This window comes from Nannobrachium achirus (genome assembly GCF_963921795.1).
Source record: "Nannobrachium achirus genome assembly, chromosome: 12".
In the NCBI taxonomy this organism is placed as follows: domain Eukaryota; kingdom Metazoa; phylum Chordata; class Actinopteri; order Myctophiformes; family Myctophidae; genus Nannobrachium; species Nannobrachium achirus.
This window is the reverse complement of record NC_137832.1, coordinates 29,233,628-29,251,557: the sequence shown is the minus strand read 5'-3', so window position 1 is coordinate 29,251,557 and position 17,930 is coordinate 29,233,628. Positions and strand designations below refer to the sequence as shown.

The following is a 17,930-nucleotide window of genomic DNA, read 5'->3' as shown; positions in this document are numbered from 1 at the left end:
AGGGTGAACCAATCGGGTGCCTCTGTGCCTATGACATCATGGACAAATCAACAGAATCGAAGTGTTTCATTGGTCTAGCTAACTCATGTCATCATCATTAATGACATCATAATTTTGGTAAAAAAGCGGTCTATAGGAGCGGTTTGCACCGCTCAAAAATCTATTTTGTAAATGTAATTTAAATAAGGGTAATGCTTTTATTTTTAAGCTAGCTGTCCTGCTAGAAAAACCAGCACAAGACCAGCAGTAAGACCAGCACCAGCACAAACCAGCACATGTTGTGTTTTACTGCTGGTTTGCTGGTAGCTGGTTTAAGCTGGTATTATTAGCTGGTCTAAGCTGGTTTCGCTGGTCTTTGCTGGTTTAATTTGGTCTTTGCTCTTGTGCTTGAGTCCTGTTCTGATGCTCTGCTCCATGGGTATTTGACCATATTAGATTGTGACATTATCATTGACATTGTGAGTGGGATTTGAACTTACTACCCCCTGTACTGATGCTCTGTGCCACCGGAACCTGTTAGTTAGAATGGGTCTTTGGCCTTATTTGAATATGACATTATCATTGACAACATGAGTGGGATTTGAGAGGCCTTCGCTGCTCGACTCGAATCTGACTCCAGGGCCTCGGCCTCAGACCGCAGAGTCCTTTTTCTCTTCTAATTTTTATCCCACGATTTTGCAACCCATTTTCACCCAGTGCCAATTGCCTGTGTAATCCTGGGCTCTGCTCTCCCTCTGCCACGCCTGGGTACACAACGGACTGACCTCATGCTTCCTTCAATGCATGAGTAGTCCAAGTTGTTTCTTTTCACCTGACAGGGGGGATTTCCCCGGGATGGACGTAGCGCTTGGAAGGAACACGTTATTCCAACCAGTTCCTTTCCCCTCCATCAAGCACCCCGGCTGGCCAGGGGGAGGCATTATTGAGACCAGGAATCTCATGTTTTAGTGAGGGTATCAACCCCAGGAGATACGGGGAAAACATGCAAACTCCACACAGAAAGGCCCTATCGCCGACCCCACCTAGGGTGTGGACACTGATGACCGGAGGGAGAAACACACCCCCAGCACCCACAGCATCCCCCGGCGGGAATCGAACCCAGGACCTTCTAGCTGTGAGGCGGAGTGCTAACCACTGCGCCAGCGCCACTGTGCCCTGATTTAGAACGCCGATGCGGTGCACGTACTCCTCGATGTCCGAGGGCAGGACGTAGTTGATGACGTACTTGATGTTGGGGATGTCCAGGCCCCGCGACGCCACCGCTGTGGCCAACAGGATGGGGCATCTGTGCGGAACTGGTGCAGCGTGTCCTTCTGCGAGCGGTCGCCACAGCGTGTCCTTCTGCGAGTGGTCGCCGTGGATCGAGGACCGTAGCCCTCCGAGAACAGGTAGTTTCCCAGCGTGTCCGCCTTGGACTTGGTCTCCACGAAGACCAGCATCAGCGCGCCGGGGTCGATGGCGTTCAGCAGGTCGAGGAGGAAGTCCCGCTTGACGCCCTCCTCCACCCACTCCACCTTCTGTGTGATGTTCTCCGAGGTGGAGCCCACGCGGCCCACCGCCAGGAAGATGTAGTCGTCAAGGAAGTCGCGCGCACCAGGATCTGGATCTCCTTGGGGAAGGTGGTGCTGAACATCATTGTCTGGCGGGTTCCCTTGGCCGGCATGGTGTCCTGCTCCACGATGCGGTGGATCTGCGGCTCAAAGCCCATGTCCAGCATGCGGTCGGCCTCGTCCAGCACCAGGTAGTTTCAGAAGTCCAGGCCTATCTTCCCCCTCTTCATCATCTCCCACAGGCGTGACAGCCTTTCTCCAGCTCTCGGATCTGCTCGCGGAAGTCGCGCCGCCATAGACCATGCAGAGTTTCACACGCGAGCGGTACGAGAACTTGTGGGTCCCCTTGTGGATCTGCCGCACCAGCTCCCGCGTGGGCGCCAGCACCAGGCAGACGGGGTACTGCTTCCCCCACTGGCCGAACCGGCCGCTGGTCTCCTGGTGGTGGCGCCGGGCGGCCTCCCCGGGCCCCCCGTGAAGATGTGGCTCAGCACAGGCAGCAGGAAGGCGGCCGTCTTGCCCGAGCCCGTCTGGGCGCAGGCCATCAGGTCCCACTTGGCCTTGATGATGGGGATGGCGTACTTCTGCACGGGCGTGGGCCGGGTGTAGCGCGTGTGCATGATGTTGTCCATGAGGATCTCACCCAGGGCCAGGTCGTGGAAGCTCTCGATGTGCGCTGGCACATTGTTGGCCCGTGGCCTCCACCGGGATGTCGTCGTACTTCTCGAAGTTGATGCCAGTGTTGCCGTCGGAGAACAGCTCATGCTCCAGGCGCTCGTTGGGAGGGAAGGGGTTTGGACGAGAGCTACTCGTCTCTGGAGGAGGGCAGTATAGAGGTATGGGCACTGAGGACTCGGAGGAGAAGCCTATGCCCTTCTCACTTCCCATTCAAGTTCGCGTGGGAGTCCTGCCCTCGCCCCAACGGGGAAGGGTCTAACTGTTTGCATGCACAATGTCTTCATTGTAGGAGACAGGTCTAAGACCAACAGTTGAGGATTGTTGTACGGTCCAAGGAAGAAATGACGATGCCCCACCGTGCCACAAAAATACAAGTTAGCGGTATTAGGGTGCAATCTTCCGGGCATAATCTCACTCCAGGTAGGTATACTAAATAGTACAGGTGGGTCATGGTATACCCACACATACTGTATGCGTGTGTTCCACCCATGGCCACCAACTATGTACAGGTCTCCATCGTAGGCAAAGGCTGAATGGTCATTGCGTTCTGGAGGAAGCTGTTGGGTATGAGGACCATTTATCCATCTGTTTGTCACTGTGCAAAAAATCCTGATTCTGTTGAAGTCTTGGCGAGGCAAGCCGCCAAATACAAACATTCTTGTCCCGATGAAGGTGGCAGAGTGATCGTATGAAGCATGTGGTGCCTCATTGATTACATTAATTACAGACCACTGCACTGGCCATATAGAGGCGTCTAACTTGTAGACATTGCCATCAACTGGTTGTACTCTTTGCCTTAGACGCCCACCATAGATATACACCGTGTTCTCGTTCAAAACACATGTCGAGTGGTACTTCCTTGAAGACGGTGCATTCCCCTTAACCGCTGTCCATTCCCAACGGTGTCTGATAACAGAAAAGGCATGAAGGTTCCTGCCAGAAGACCCTCCTACAGTCAGCCCTCCCCAGATGAAGATGAACGGGTCTCTCGTAGTTCCAGCTCTAACTAGCACAGTGCTCCCGCCAGTGCGTTGGTGAGGGCCATATCCCCTCATCCTCATCATGCAATAGTCGTAAGATATTGTGCTCAACAGGTGCACTTGAATCCGCGTTGAGGTGGTGCTGTCAGTCAAGATGAAAATCCATTTTCTGAAAACCACACCTGTCACATCCGTCCAATTTACGTTCGGTGGCCTGATCCAATCGGCTTTTGTCCAAGACACTAGCGTCATGCTGTATTCACAGCTAGCTACTTCCAAGTCTTCTGTATTCACAGTTAGCTTCTTCCGAGTCAGCTAGCTAACTTCTTCCAATCTTTAAGTTTTCACAGCTGACAGCCAGACCCACACCCCAGCAGCATCTTATATAATACAGAGCTGAGGGGTGACGTCATACGTTGCACAAACTGTTGTCATGACTACCGCCGAAACATCATTCATATCTCCATATTCTAACTTAGTGTTTGTTGTGTGTGTGTGCGTGTGTGCGTGTGTGTGTGTGTGTGTGTGCGTGCGTGCGTGCGTGCGTGCGTGCGTGCGTGCATGCGTGCGTGTGTGTGTGTGTGTGTGTGGTTGCAACCAGACATATTTCTTTCCATTTTTCCGCTGCAAACTTTATTTTGCAGCGCCATTCCTCCCAGAGTTTTGGTGGCAACACTTGGGCCTTTCTTTTCTCCATTGACTTGAATGGGAAAATCTAACTTTTTCCAAATATGGAGATTACTGACATCATATATGTCTGACGAACGTAGCACACATGCAACTGACACAGTATTTCCATATATGGGCATTCCATTTTTGTGTATTTTTATATCAAAAGTCCATAAAAGGCTAAATCTTAATTACTTCCGGTGAACAGAAATGTGCTGCGTGATGACATAAACAGGTCTTCTTGAATATAAATGATTACATTCACCTCTTTTATTCCCATTGCTGACATTCATCCAAACAGCTGTTTTTGAGCGGTGCAAACCGCTCCTATGAACCGCAATTTTACCAAAATGATGATGTCACTAATGATGATGACATGAGTTAGCTAGACCAATGAAACACTTCGATTCTGTTGATTTGTCCATGATGTCATAGGCACAGAGGCACCCGATTTGTTCACCCTGATTTAGAACGCGTTTAGGCCCACACGGCCCGCGCGCCGATGCGGTGCACGTACTCCTCGATGTCCGAGGGCAGGACGTAGTTGATGACGTACTTGATGTTGGGGATGTCCAGGCCCCGCGACGCCACCGCTGTGGCCAACAGGATGGGGCATCTGTGCGGAACTGGTGCAGCGTGTCCTTCTGCGAGCGGTCGCCACAGCGTGTCCTTCTGCGAGTGGTCGCCGTGGATCGAGGACCGTAGCCCTCCGAGAACAGGTAGTTTCCCAGCGTGTCCGCCTTGGACTTGGTCTCCACGAAGACCAGCATCAGCGCGCCGGGGTCGATGGCGTTCAGCAGGTCGAGGAGGAAGTCCCGCTTGACGCCCTCCTCCACCCACTCCACCTTCTGTGTGATGTTCTCCGAGGTGGAGCCCACGCGGCCCACCGCCAGGAAGATGTAGTCGTCAAGGAAGTCGCGCGCGCCAGGATCTGGATCTCCTTGGGGAAGGTGGTGCTGAACATCATGGTCTGGCGGGTTCCCTTGGCCGGCATGGTGTCCTGCTCCACGATGCGGTGGATCTGCGGCTCAAAGCCCATGTCCAGCATGCGGTCGGCCTCGTCCAGCACCAGGTAGTTTCAGAAGTCCAGGCCTATCTTCCCCCTCTTCATCATCTCCCACAGGCGTGACAGCCTTTCTCCAGCTCTCGGATCTGCTCGCGGAAGTCGGCGCCGCCATAGACCATGCAGAGTTTAACACGCGAGCGGTACGAGAACTTGTGGGTCCACTTGTGGATCTGCCGCACCAGCTCCCGCGTGGGCGCCAGCACCAGGCAGACGGGGTACTGCTTCCCCCGCTGGCCGAACCGGCCGCTGGTCTCCTGGTGGTGGCGCCGGGCGGCCTCCCCGGGCCCCCCGTGAAGATGTGGCTCAGCACAGGCAGCAGGAAGGCGGCCGTCTTGCCCGAGCCCGTCTGGGCGCAGGCCATCAGGTCCCACTTGGCCTTGATGATGGGGATGGCGTACTTCTGCACGGGCGTGGGCCGGGTGTAGCGCGTGTGCATGATGTTGTCCATGAGGATCTCACCCAGGGCCAGGTCGTGGAAGCTCTCGATGTGCGCTGGCACATTGTTGGCCCGTGGCCTCCACCGGGATGTCGTCGTACTTCTCGAAGTTGATGCCAGTGTTGCCGTCGGAGAACAGCTCATGCTCCAGGCGCTCGTTGGGAGGGAAGGGGTTTGGACGAGAGCTACTCGTCTCTGGAGGAGGAGGAGTCCTCCACCCAACCGCTGTTACCTCTTCCTCCTCCTCCACCACCGCCGCCACCGCCGGGGAAGCCCCAGCGCTCGTACTTTCCTCTTTTGCCTGCTCCGCAGTCGCTGGAGAAGGCGGGCCTGTTGTTACCTCCCCTGTCGTTCCGTCCCCCAAAGCAGTTGAAGGCAGCGCTATTATCCCTGGAGGGACCCGTCTCCTCCTCCTCCCCAGCCAGTGTCGTTGGGAGAAGGAGGCGGCCCGCGGCCACCAAAGCCGCCGTGCCCTCTTCCGTCCCGTCCGGGCGAGTCGTGCCTGGAGGCCTCCCTGTTCCTCAGGTGGGGCGGAATGTAGCACGTGCCCGGCCCCGGTCCCGAGTTCAAGTCCCGGGCAGCGAACTGCTGCTGCTTGTCAACCATGGTCGTAACTTCAAATCAAGCAAATTTCCTGGGTAACTACTAACGGTGTTAGCACCCTGAGGAGAGCGTTAATGAACTTGTGCAACATGTGTCTGACTATTCATAGAACGGGTTGCTGTGTACATGTTCCAATGACGTTGGCACATGGTCATGCATGGTGTTAAAAAATCAAACCTCGGTTCGAAGTGAACCGGTGAACTTTTATTCTATGTGTTCTAGAGTTATGAACTCTGTGATCTATACATCTATACAGTTATGGACTCCGTGATCTATTCATTCTTTATATAATATTCTGAATTCTACATTCTTTATATATTCTGAATGAATATATAAAGAATGGAGGGCCGAATTATCATGTGAAGCTTGACAAATCCTCAAAGTATCCATTCATCAGACCGGGAGGACACTACACACATATTCTGGACGTACAGGACAGATAAAACCTGTTCATTCTGAACTGAAATGGCCATATATGGACATGGGACACACATTTTGCTTTTTGAAAAAGCCTATTCATTCTGGACTGATATTCTGGACGTACGGGACAGAAAAAAACCTGTTCATTCTGGACTGGGGTGACCATATATGGACATGTTGTGACATACATTTTGTTTTTGAAAAAACCTGTTCATTCTGGACTGAAATGACCATATATGGGCATGGGACACACAAAGCCACTCATTGGAAGCGGTTTTCACCGCTTCAAAAATGTTTCAAAAACATTTCAGCATATTCCTTTTTAAGAGCTCACAACGCATCACAATGTGCATGTGAGCTTAATAGCCAATATGATGAAGGCCTATATACGTATATGGAATCTATGATACGGTTGTGGGGGTCCCTGCTTTATCTCTCTCTCAACTAAGGGGTCCTTGGCCTGAAAACATTGAAGACCCCTGGCTTATGATGTGTAATGTTTTTGAGCGGCGCTCCTATGCCCCGCTTTTTATTACAAAAATGATGATGTCACTAATGATGATGACATGAGTCAGCCAGACCAATGAAACACTTTGATTCTGCTGATTTGTGCATGATGTCATAGGCACAGAGGCACCCGATTGGTTCACCCTGATTTAGAACACGTTTTGGCCGGTAGTATGGTGTCAAAATAATAGTATGGTGTCATAAACATGGAGTGTAACTGTCGCCACTACAGGTTGCCAAGATCATAATTATTGTCTCCACCAGCCGAAGGCATGGGGGAGAGTATGTTTTACCCTTCGTCCGTCCGTGTGTCCGTGTGTGGAAATCAGCCTCATGGTGGCGCTATAACAGGCCGATTTGTGGTTTTACCTATAACTCCAACGATCAGTTTCAAACTTTGTCAGTGCACTCCCTAGAGGCCAAGGAAAAACCCTTTCCCTGCATTTTTCACATCAGCCTTTTATAGCGCCACCAGGAGGCCGACATAATGTAAAACAAAGTTTTTCCTATTATTCCTTGAGATTTTATCCAAAAATCACGCAAATCGGTACACAGTATCTCTATAGTCATGTGATCAAGTCCGATCCGTCTGATATTTCATATTCCATCCTGATTGGCTAATATTAGCTTCCAAAGTTTGCAGGATTGCTCCGTTTTTGAACAAAATGCCTCAAATCATCAACGCAGCTTGCGATTACCGTAAACTTTGCCACACATATTCCCACTAGGTCAAGGAACAAATGCTACCTTTTTCACATTGGCCTGTTATAGCGCCACCAGTAGGTAGACTTTAGCAAAACACATTTTTGGAACACAATGCTTCAAATCATGCATGCAGCGTCCAATTGCCATGAAAGATCTAAGGTGAAGAACATATGCCACCCTTTTTAAATTGGCCTATTATACAGTAGCACCACCAGGACGCACAGCCTGGTGGAGACCTGTGCTCGGAAGAGCACTGCTTCTAGTTTCAAATATACTTAAAGTAACTACTGAATTGGTTTTCATAATGCATCTGCGAACTGGATGAAATCCTACCTTGAGGGAAGAGAAAAAGTGGTTGATGTAAATGGAAACTTGTCCTTTTCCCTCCAAGTGAACTGTGGAGTTCCCCAGGGAGGCATCCTAGGGACATTATTGTTTCTTCTATACATTAACGACGTGAAATCAGCATGGAACTACAATTTGTTCTTGTTCAATGACTCAGCACTCTTGATCAAAATGCAGATTGAGGAAGGCCTCAGCTCTGAACTTAAAATCCGCTCTTGGCTCTCTGATAACAAACATTACACCTTGTCAAAATCAACTAATACTTTTTGTGTCCAAAGTTCTCCAATTATCCAAACAAACCTTAGTAATGCCAATGACTTCAAAGTCAAAGTTCACGACAATGTAATGTAAAGAAGAAGTTACCTATTTGGGCTGTATTCTTGGCAACCAACTGACAGGTGAAAAATACCGTCAAAAGTGTCAACAAGAGTGTCTCTAATCTCTTTATTGGCTCTGTCTACCACCAGTATGTATTTCATCCAGCTGTAGCAATCTTTTCAGCAACTGTGCCATGAAATCCTTGGTTTTCTGCCCATGTTCTGTCCTGTCTTTCACCACAGTGATTGTCTAATTTATTACATTTTAATTTCCCTCTAGGTCTACTCTAACTTCACATCACCAGGCTTTCCACATGGTACATAGACCTTTATTGATGGGGGGCACACATATGCGACAGGTTGTGAGCTTGCAGATCTGCTATTTTCACCCGCGAGCAACTGAACATAACTCAGGTTTAATTGAGAGTGACCTTGGTGCTGCTGATGAAACACAACTGCCAAACACGGTTGTTACGGATGGTCTGGTAAATTCACAGCCGAGGAGACGTCAAGGAACCAAAACACAGAGCAGAAAATGAATTGCTGTGTACTAACAACATCAAGGACTACCAGCAGCACCTGGCTTGTTCTCAGCCCACCCCCGCCCTCCACTGTTTGGGAAATCCCAGCAGAACTACAGTAACATGTCATTTGCCAAGCCAGGAATTTAGGATGTACGTTCTTCTCAAGCCACACACCAGATTTTGACAGGTCAACCCAACGAGAAGCGCCACAGAATGGGTGTGACAGTGACAGCATTTTATTTGAGTGATGTACTTATGCTGTAATTATAACGTTAAGTAATCTTTGTTTTAATTATACTATTTCACAGTAGACGCTTTAATCTTTGTTAATGTTTATTTGGGTATGTGATAAACATAATGTCACCCTGGCTATGGCAAGGGCTGCGCAGCCTGGCCTGTGGTTGGAAGAGGAATGCCGCCCAGAAGTTCAAAACTTGTATCCCTATCTGATCGGATCAAAATTTAAAATCCTATATTTTGTTATCCAGGATGAGACAAATAAATTCTGAATATTCAAATTCAGGATAGAATGAACATGATCCAGATTCAGACTTTTCAAGATTACCAAATCTGGAATACCAGTGCTTAATCCTATCTCCACTAGTGGATATGAAAAACAACACAAGGGAGACAGACAGTGTAGCAATTAAGAGCCTTTCCATAACCACGTAAATCATATACTTTTTGGGAAAAGAGATGAGAGAAAGTGAGAGGTCAAGGGAAATTACGATATGAAGTGAGTTTTCAACCGAGCGTCCTGTGCTTTATAGTTTTAGGATTTTAATTTTGTTGTTGACATTTGACACGTACAGCAGTAAAACATGTGGTCCATTAAACATTCAACACTCTGGTAATTAAGCATAAATGCTCTTCCCAGATTAAATAAAAGTCTATAAAAAAGAGACACTCAAAGAACTGGACAAACAACAGGGTCACATGGTGAAGGAAAATACTTTAATAGTAATATTGGAGCTTCTGTGACCGTGGTGTGTTCTCAAACTTTGAAATTAGAAGGACTCCCCTTAACTTTGACAGTGTACAAATGGAACCAAATGGACCCGTTAGGGTCCATTTGGTTCCATTTGTACACCGTCAAAGTTAGACCCGTCAAAGTTAGACCCGTTAGGGTCCATTTGGTTCCATTTGTACACCGTCAAAGTTACAGACTTGTAATTTAGACCCCCATAAAGGAAAACCGATCCACTGTGAGAGTTTTTCCTGACATAAATATGAATCTACAGACAACAGCTGTCAGACGCTGATACTGTTGTGTACACGTTGCACCTCTGAGTCTGCAAATGCTGACATGCAAAGTATAAGCACACACGGGAAAGTTGTTTAATGTGGATCCACGGCATGAGTGGCGGCTCTTCGTACTCCAATATTGCACAATTTACATGTATAAGTGGCGTTGGACCGAGAATGACTGTCAGAAACCTGACGGGTGACAGACAACCGCACATCAAAAAGCTTATCAGTCACACACGCACGCACACACATGCACGCACACACACAATATTGACGTGCGAAAGGCCGGCATTAACTCCAGCTTTGTTTTCCACACAGAACTGCTGTCTTTAAAAAAAGGCCAAGTCGGGTGGAAAGGCTGCTCCGTTTTGAACAATAAACAAAGAGAATAAGAGAGAGAGAGAGTGGGTGAAGGCAGAAAGCAAGGGATGAAGGGAAGTATGTGGGAGTGATGGGTGGAAGAACTTCAGAGACAAGGAGGACAGAGGGAAGGAAACATTCCTCTGGGATGTTATGGAGACCATAAGGTATGATATCAGCTGTCTTAGCAGAGTCCCAGATGAAACTTAAACATCATGGCAAAAAACGTGCGTCTGCGGTCATTCAGCGTGACAGGGCCAAGGATGAGCAGCTGATGCACAGCATCGTAGGCTGATAGAGTTCTGGCAGTGACAACTGTTTGGCCATGTTAATGCATCGTGACTGTTGCTATAACCATAGTCAATGCATCAGTGTTATATAACAGCTACCAACAGGTTAAAAATAAAGGGAAGGTCATTGTTTGTCTTAACAGAAACTGCTAGTTGCTAAAGTTGCTTTACTAGAAATCTAACTCTACACATTTCATGTGTTAAAACATGGGGAATTCAATGCTAGTCTATATGCAGACAGTTTCACGACAGATGACTGGAGATTGTCAGTTCCTTTGGTGAATTGTCAATCATGTTGTCCTCTTCTGCCAAGCCAGGAACTGGTCCAACCTCCCCGTTAATTTTGATTTCTCAAGGCAAAACATTGCCTGGTATACGTCAACTGACATACCGGTAGGTCGCATAATGTGATAGTAGACTTAATTCAACTCATATAGTCAAAGACAAAGTTGATCTTTTCACCATGGCACAGGGTGAAATGTTATGAACATTTGAGATGGCAAAAAAGGTAGAGTCTGCAGGCACCTTTAGTGTTCATTACAGATGATTGATAGTCATTGCGAAAACACAGGTTTGCTCATGCCGTGCAGTTCCCTATTTCTCTGCATATTAACACGGGTAAAAGACCTACAGTATGTCTTGGGAGACACCCACATACCCAGGACTGCAGGGATCAACGAAGGTACATGTCATTAAATGGACTTGTGACGTGTCAGTACATGGAGTCTTTATTATGATTATGACATCAGAATAGACAGACAGCACAGGAAACATCAGGGTAAAGCTACTATAGTTTACTAGCATCACAAGCAGTTTGTCTTTTTTTTTCTGTCGATATTGCAAACTTTTTCCTTTTAGTCTGCAAATGGAGAAAGCAACAGCTTTCATAAATATAAAGTGCATTGTGAAGTGCACATTCTGATGTGGTTCAAATGCAACACTATACTATACTAATGTTGTATGCATTTTATACTTACAGTACAGTACCCTCGCACTTCATTCAAATTGGTGTGAGAAATATTATGTACAACAGTTACTATACTCTTGAATCATACTAGTAATGCCCCTGGGGACACCACCTTATTTTGTAGTAACAGGAACTCGGTTTGGCCCCACCCCTTTCTTAGTCCACTTCCTCCCGGCTGCTTCTGTTTTAGGGCAGTGGTGCTGACAGATTGTGCTGAGAGATAAGCCGTATATAACTTGAAATGTAGTGTGCATGTGTTTATGTTTGAGTTGGCACCTTTTGCTGAGATGCCAAATGAGTTGTTATGAATTATATTCACCATATAAAATAAAAAACATTCCAGTTCAGAAACCTCGTATCCTAGTTTCAAATTTGTATGTTTTTTTTTCTCGCAAAGTAAAGCCCTGCTTCATCATACAAGGCCGTCGCACAAAACTAGTGAAAACAGCAGATCTACAAGCACACAACGCCTCGCACCGCGGGGCGTTGTGTGCATGTAGATCGGCTGTTTTCACTAGTTTAGTTCATTTTTTAAATGATAAATACAAAAAGAACGGTTTTGGACCTACAAAGTTTCCACCCGACAACGACGATATGCAAATTCAGGACCTTGGGTCTGATAGACTTATCTGTCCCCACCAAGGGGTCAATATTTTCTTGCAGGCCTACCCGATCTGTCTGTCTGTCTGTCTGTCTGTCTGTCTGTCTGTCTGTCTGTGGCCCCGGTGGGCACCTGGCCCAGGCACGACCGAAGCCAGGCCGAGGCCCAAACCTGCATCCCTGGCCTGGCAGGCCCCTTGCAGGCTCCAGCGAGCCCCCATCAGTCCAATGGAAAGCAGATGGCCCGGCCCTCTGAAAGCTCCACAGCACACACAGAGCCGACTGGTGCTGCCGCAGTCCAAGAGAGGAAACTTCTCATTCGCCGTCATCCATCATTGGGGAGGTGGAGGGGAGGTGGAGGAAAGACAGAGTAATGCCTGACACCGGCCGCCTGGCCTTTTTCAAACGCTCTCGTCTGGCACATTCATGGCCCCCGCTCACTGACACCATCAGAGGTGGGGGGTGGGGGGGTCGTGGGTTTCAAGCGTGCACGTGCAGGCGCACATGTGAGAACACGAGCACATACGCTATACTAAAGCCAGGGTAGGCTGTACGTACGTGCATGAGCATTGAACGAGTACCCATGCATGCACACGTATATTCACACGTTCACAGACACACACACAGACAGGCACACAGGCACGTTGACACGCACCAACGCGTGCGCGTGCATACACGCACGCACGCGCGTGCGCGCACGCACGCACGCGCGTGCGCGCACGCACACACACACACACACACACACACACACACACACACACACACACACACACACACACACACACACACACACACACACACACACACACACACGAACGCGCATGCACCCGCCAACATATGTTCCAGTGAAAATATTCAGGCTCACGCGCCTGCCTCTTGCCTGTCATTAGTGGTATTATTCTTTTCAGCACTGGGTCAGTACTGAAAGCTCTTTTCAAAGCCCCCCCACCACCACCACCCGCACACCCACACCCACACCCACCCCCCAGCCCCCAGCCCCCCACACTAGTACACCCGCCCACCTCTGCAGGGAAAGAGAAGAGTGGCGCTGTTTCCCCACCTCTCTTGTCTGTCCTCGCCTCTCCATCTCTCTCTCCATCTCTCTCTCTCTCTCTCTCTCTCTCTCTCTCTCTCTCTCTCTCTCTCTCTCTCTGTGTCCGTGCACGCGCATGTCAAACTCTCTCACTTTGTCTCGGCGTCTTTAAGTGTTTCCGTGTCTCAAGACATTGAGATAAGTAGAAACAGATAGAGGGACAAAATACAGAAAAACAAAGAGACAGAGAGATGTAGAGAAACGGGGGGAGGGGGGGGGCAGAGATAGGGAGAGAGAGAGAAGCGGAGGAAGACGTACTGATAGAGAGACCTGCAGAAGTGGAGAGAAACACAGATAGAGAGAGAGAGAGAGAGAGAGAGAGAGAGAGAGAGAGAGAGAGGTGGTGAGTAATGTAGCTGACAGCTGGGCATCATTAATCACTGTCACACTTGAAAGGAGTAGAAAGAAGGGAGGGGGTGATGTTTGACGTGGAACAACACACACACACGCTGCTACACACACACACACGCGCACGCGCGCATGCACGCGCACACATGCACACACACACATTCTCCTCATGCGCTCTCTCACATTCACACGCACTTGCAAACACAAACATTATTTCTCGTTCTCAAGAACACATGCGTGCGCGCAAACAGTTTCACTCACTTACTCACTTACACATGACATGCATACGTGCACACACACAAACACACACAGTCACATGCACGCACACACACATGCAAGCACGCACTTACGCGTTCACAGACACACGCGCACCCACACACACTCCTCTCACTTGTACACGCAACAATGGTTGCAACACGCACGCACGCATGCACGCACGCACGCACGCACGCACAGTGCAGGTTTGGCATCCCCTCATGTGTGAGAGTTGCTGACACTAATAAGAAATGTGAGGCTTTTGGCTCGACACGGTGTGCCCCTGGGCAGCAGCACACACATCCAGGCCCACGTCATAGCCACCACCGTGCCCTGTGGACACACACACAGAAAGACACACAGATAGATCAGTGGTTCTCAACCTTTTCAGGCCGACAGATAGAAAGATAGACAGGGCGGAACACAGCGATGGAGCACGTCCAACTCACTGGCCATCACCTACCTTATAAAGTCAGAGCTAACATGAACAAACATACAGATACATACACCAGATAGACACTTTCTATCTACCCTATCATGCATTCCCTATACATACGTGCATGCGGCCAGCGCCGCGCGCGCGCGCGCGCACACACACACACACACACACACACACACACACACACACACACACACACACACACACACACACACACACACACACACACACACACACACACACACACACACACACACACACACACACACACACAAACACACACACACACACTCTCTCTCTCTCTCTCTCTCTCTCTCTCTCTCTCTTGTCAGCTCCATTTCACTCCTCCTACCTGATCCTCAGTCCTCTTGTCATCTCTCGCCCACTCTCTCTCCTCTCCTCCGTCTTCCAGCATGGCAGCTGGTCTGTCCGACTGTCAGGCGGCGTGACGAGACCGCTCTGCTATGTCCAAATGCCAAATGTCATGTCCTCCCACCTCCCAAAAGCCCTTGTCTACACCTCTGTCTCTCAATTTCCTCCCCCTGTGTGTGTGTGTGTGTGTGTGTGTGTGTGTGTGTGCGTGTGTGCGTGCGTGCGTGCGTGCGTGCGTGCGTGCGTGCGTGCGTGCGTGCGTGCGTGTGTGCGTGTGTGTGTGTGTGTGTGTGCCTGTGTGTGTCTCTCTCTCTCTCTCTCTCTCTCTCTGTGGAACCCAGCTCCACTCCAACACAATACCACTGAGGAGTCCTAAAATCTGTATTGCCAGGCAGAGATGGAGACGGACGGTCCCCTGCATGCTGAGTGTGTAGGAGGATGGGGCTTCCCACGTAAAAATGTTTGGAAAATGTTTGTTGGCCCTCTCAACCTATGGATTAATTCCTCCACCTAACCTGGGGTGTATTATATGAATAAAGGTAATTTCGTCCAATCTGTATGGTAGAGTATAGCGTCACTGTCGGGCAGAAACCTCGTATCTCCAAGTTTCAAATTTGTACATTTTTTCCCAAGGCAAAGCCCTGCTTCATCATACAACGGGACAGTATCTCTGTAGCCATTAAACGAAACGGGTTTCTTACATTGATGCTCCTACATCATGCAAGCACCAGTTAAAGTTACTTTCCATCCCTCATATACTGTGTGCACCCCATAACCCACACACTGCACATCATTTTGGAGCTCATATCTTTGAACGGGTAAGGGCTAGTTACATTAATACAAGAATACAACTTATACAACTGGGGTGCCTACTCTTCTATTGAGACATTTAGATCATGTCAAAGGTCATGTCTCACCTAGACACAGGATCTGACACAGATTCTGACCTGATGGTCAAGATTATATTTATCCCCTGAGCAAGCACACATGGCTCTATTAGCTCAATGGGAAAATACAATGTCAGCAAACTGGAGTAAAACTCTGGGGTAGAAGAGGAAAGTTACATAGTGCAGCCTTAAAGGAGTAGTTCACCCCCAAAATTGTTGCATAATTTGATTATAATAAATGTACCCCCATTGATTCCGGATGGGGACCCAAATGCATTTGGGTCTCCATCTGGAATCAATGGGGGTACATTTACTATGAATGACATTTTTGTCTTTGGGGGTGAACTACTCCTTTAACCATTTAAGCCAACGAAAAGTTTGAAAGTAAGAAAACCAGTGTTGTACATCGGCTACTTACGCTACTTTTGAAAGAAATCTCCCAAATAAGAACCTCATTTATTGGACTTCCTCTTCCTAAACATACAGAATACGCCTGTCGTTAAGTTGGAGAAGAAAACAATCATTTCACAACAACGACCCCATGAAAAACCTGGAGCTTAAAATGTTAGCATGCAACATTCTGTATAATGTATAGACAGGATTTGGGACAGAGCTGTGATGGACTGCAGTGTCGATCTGTGAGAAGAACAGGGGGGGGAAAGGAGAAATAACATCAGAAAGAGAGAGCGAGAGAAGAAACAGAGAGGGGGGCAGTGTAAAGAAATAACATGAACAGAGCAAGAGAGAGAGAGTGTGTGCGTGCGTGCGTGCGTGCGTGTGAGAGGGAACGGAGGAGTCACACTCTCCTACTGGGTGGCAGTGTACTGTATGTTCAATGCCAGACAGACCCAGAGAAGCCATCATCCATCTTCATTATGGTCAGACCTACAAATCAGCTACATTTCCTTGTTGCCTCCTCAGCTGCCCACGCGCTCATAAAGCCTCGCTGCTCCATGCTGCTCTTGGCAACGCGGGCCGAGGAGAGATTAGTAAAGAGAGAGAGAGAGAGAGAGAGAGAGAGGGAGAAAGAGAAATAAGAGGCTGAAAGAGGGAGAAATGGGAGGGGGGGGGGGGCAGGGACGTCCAGAGAATGTTAGAGACAGACAGGGGCTGAAATTTCGAAAAGGGCCTTTTGGTGAAAATATCGAAAATAGCCGACCTCCAAGCTCACAACGCGTCACAGCGCGACGCGTTGTGAGCTTGGAGGTCAGCTATTTTCGGTGCCTGACACCACACTGAACATAATCAAGTCAATACTGGAGATGTGGCGGCATGAATTTCTACACAGAGAGGGCAATTCTTTCAACATAAGATGCTACATTCAAGTTCAGGAGAGTTTGGACAATTCTCTTGAATGCTGCCTTCAAGTATGGCATGGAAAGAGGGCATTTCTTTCACCATAGTAAAAACTGCATTCATGGTCTGGAGAGGGCACATTTTTACAGACGGATAAAAGGGCAGGGGCTCAAGCCCCCTTTTGATGTCTATGTGTGCATGTGCCTGAGGGGGAGAGAGACAGAGGGAGACAGAGGGAGACAGAGAGAGAGAGAGAGAGAGAGAGAGAGAGAGAGAGAGAGAGGGAGAGGGAGAGAGAGAGGGGAGATGGTCAGTGAGGTGTATTGTGGGTGGTCTGACTGAGGGTTACTGAAGCATCCAATATGAATCATGAACACACACACGCACACATTTCACCACATCACCCCCCCCCCCTCCATTCCCCACACATACTTACCACATACACCGCCCCCCCTACACTATTCAACTATTCAATTACGTCGGGGTTGACCACAATACTGCTATTCTTACCAGAATTATAGATATTTCCAGCCTTCATTTACAGCTGTACAAATGCTAGTGAAGGATAACATATGTCTTGTGGGAAGTGTGCATTCTCCCCCACCTCCCCGCACCCTCCCTTTGTGGTCCTGGTGTCAGTAGAAGATGTGTACAAGAAGTGCAGGCCTTCCTGTATGTTGTAGATTATAATAACTAAGGAGTCGTCAAGCATGAATTTGCTTAAGTAAGGACCTGGTTATACTTTATGTTATGGAGTCATGGAACTGGTTATTGTAAATGTGATACTTGACGTTGACCAGCTCAGCGAGTAAATTGAGAAATGAACACTGAAGTTCTAGGCAGTATCAAACCACATTCATACTTTTTCAAACAGATGCCAAAATGACAGGGGGATATTAGCCATATTTGGGCTCAGGTTCCTGGATAAGGACATTATGTAAATAACACAGATGTATAAATTGGTTCTGTTATACC

At 48.5% G+C, this 17,930-nt stretch overlaps 2 pseudogenes across 2 annotated transcripts; both read right to left on the bottom strand.

Moving 5' to 3' along the window:
- Positions 1-311: 311 nt before the first annotated feature.
- On the bottom strand, positions 312-2,438 carry LOC308294944 (putative ATP-dependent RNA helicase Pl10; annotated as a pseudogene). Its single transcript has 2 exons — positions 1,099-2,438; positions 312-407 (listed from the first exon to the last, which is right to left on the bottom strand). The product of its transcript is annotated as a putative ATP-dependent RNA helicase Pl10 (transcript).
- A 1,916-nt stretch (positions 2,439-4,354) lies between these two features.
- LOC308294942 (putative ATP-dependent RNA helicase Pl10) lies at positions 4,355-5,985 on the bottom strand (annotated as a pseudogene). Its single transcript has 2 exons — positions 5,780-5,985; positions 4,355-5,694 (listed from the first exon to the last, which is right to left on the bottom strand). The product of its transcript is annotated as a putative ATP-dependent RNA helicase Pl10 (transcript).
- Positions 5,986-17,930: the final 11,945 nt, after the last annotated feature.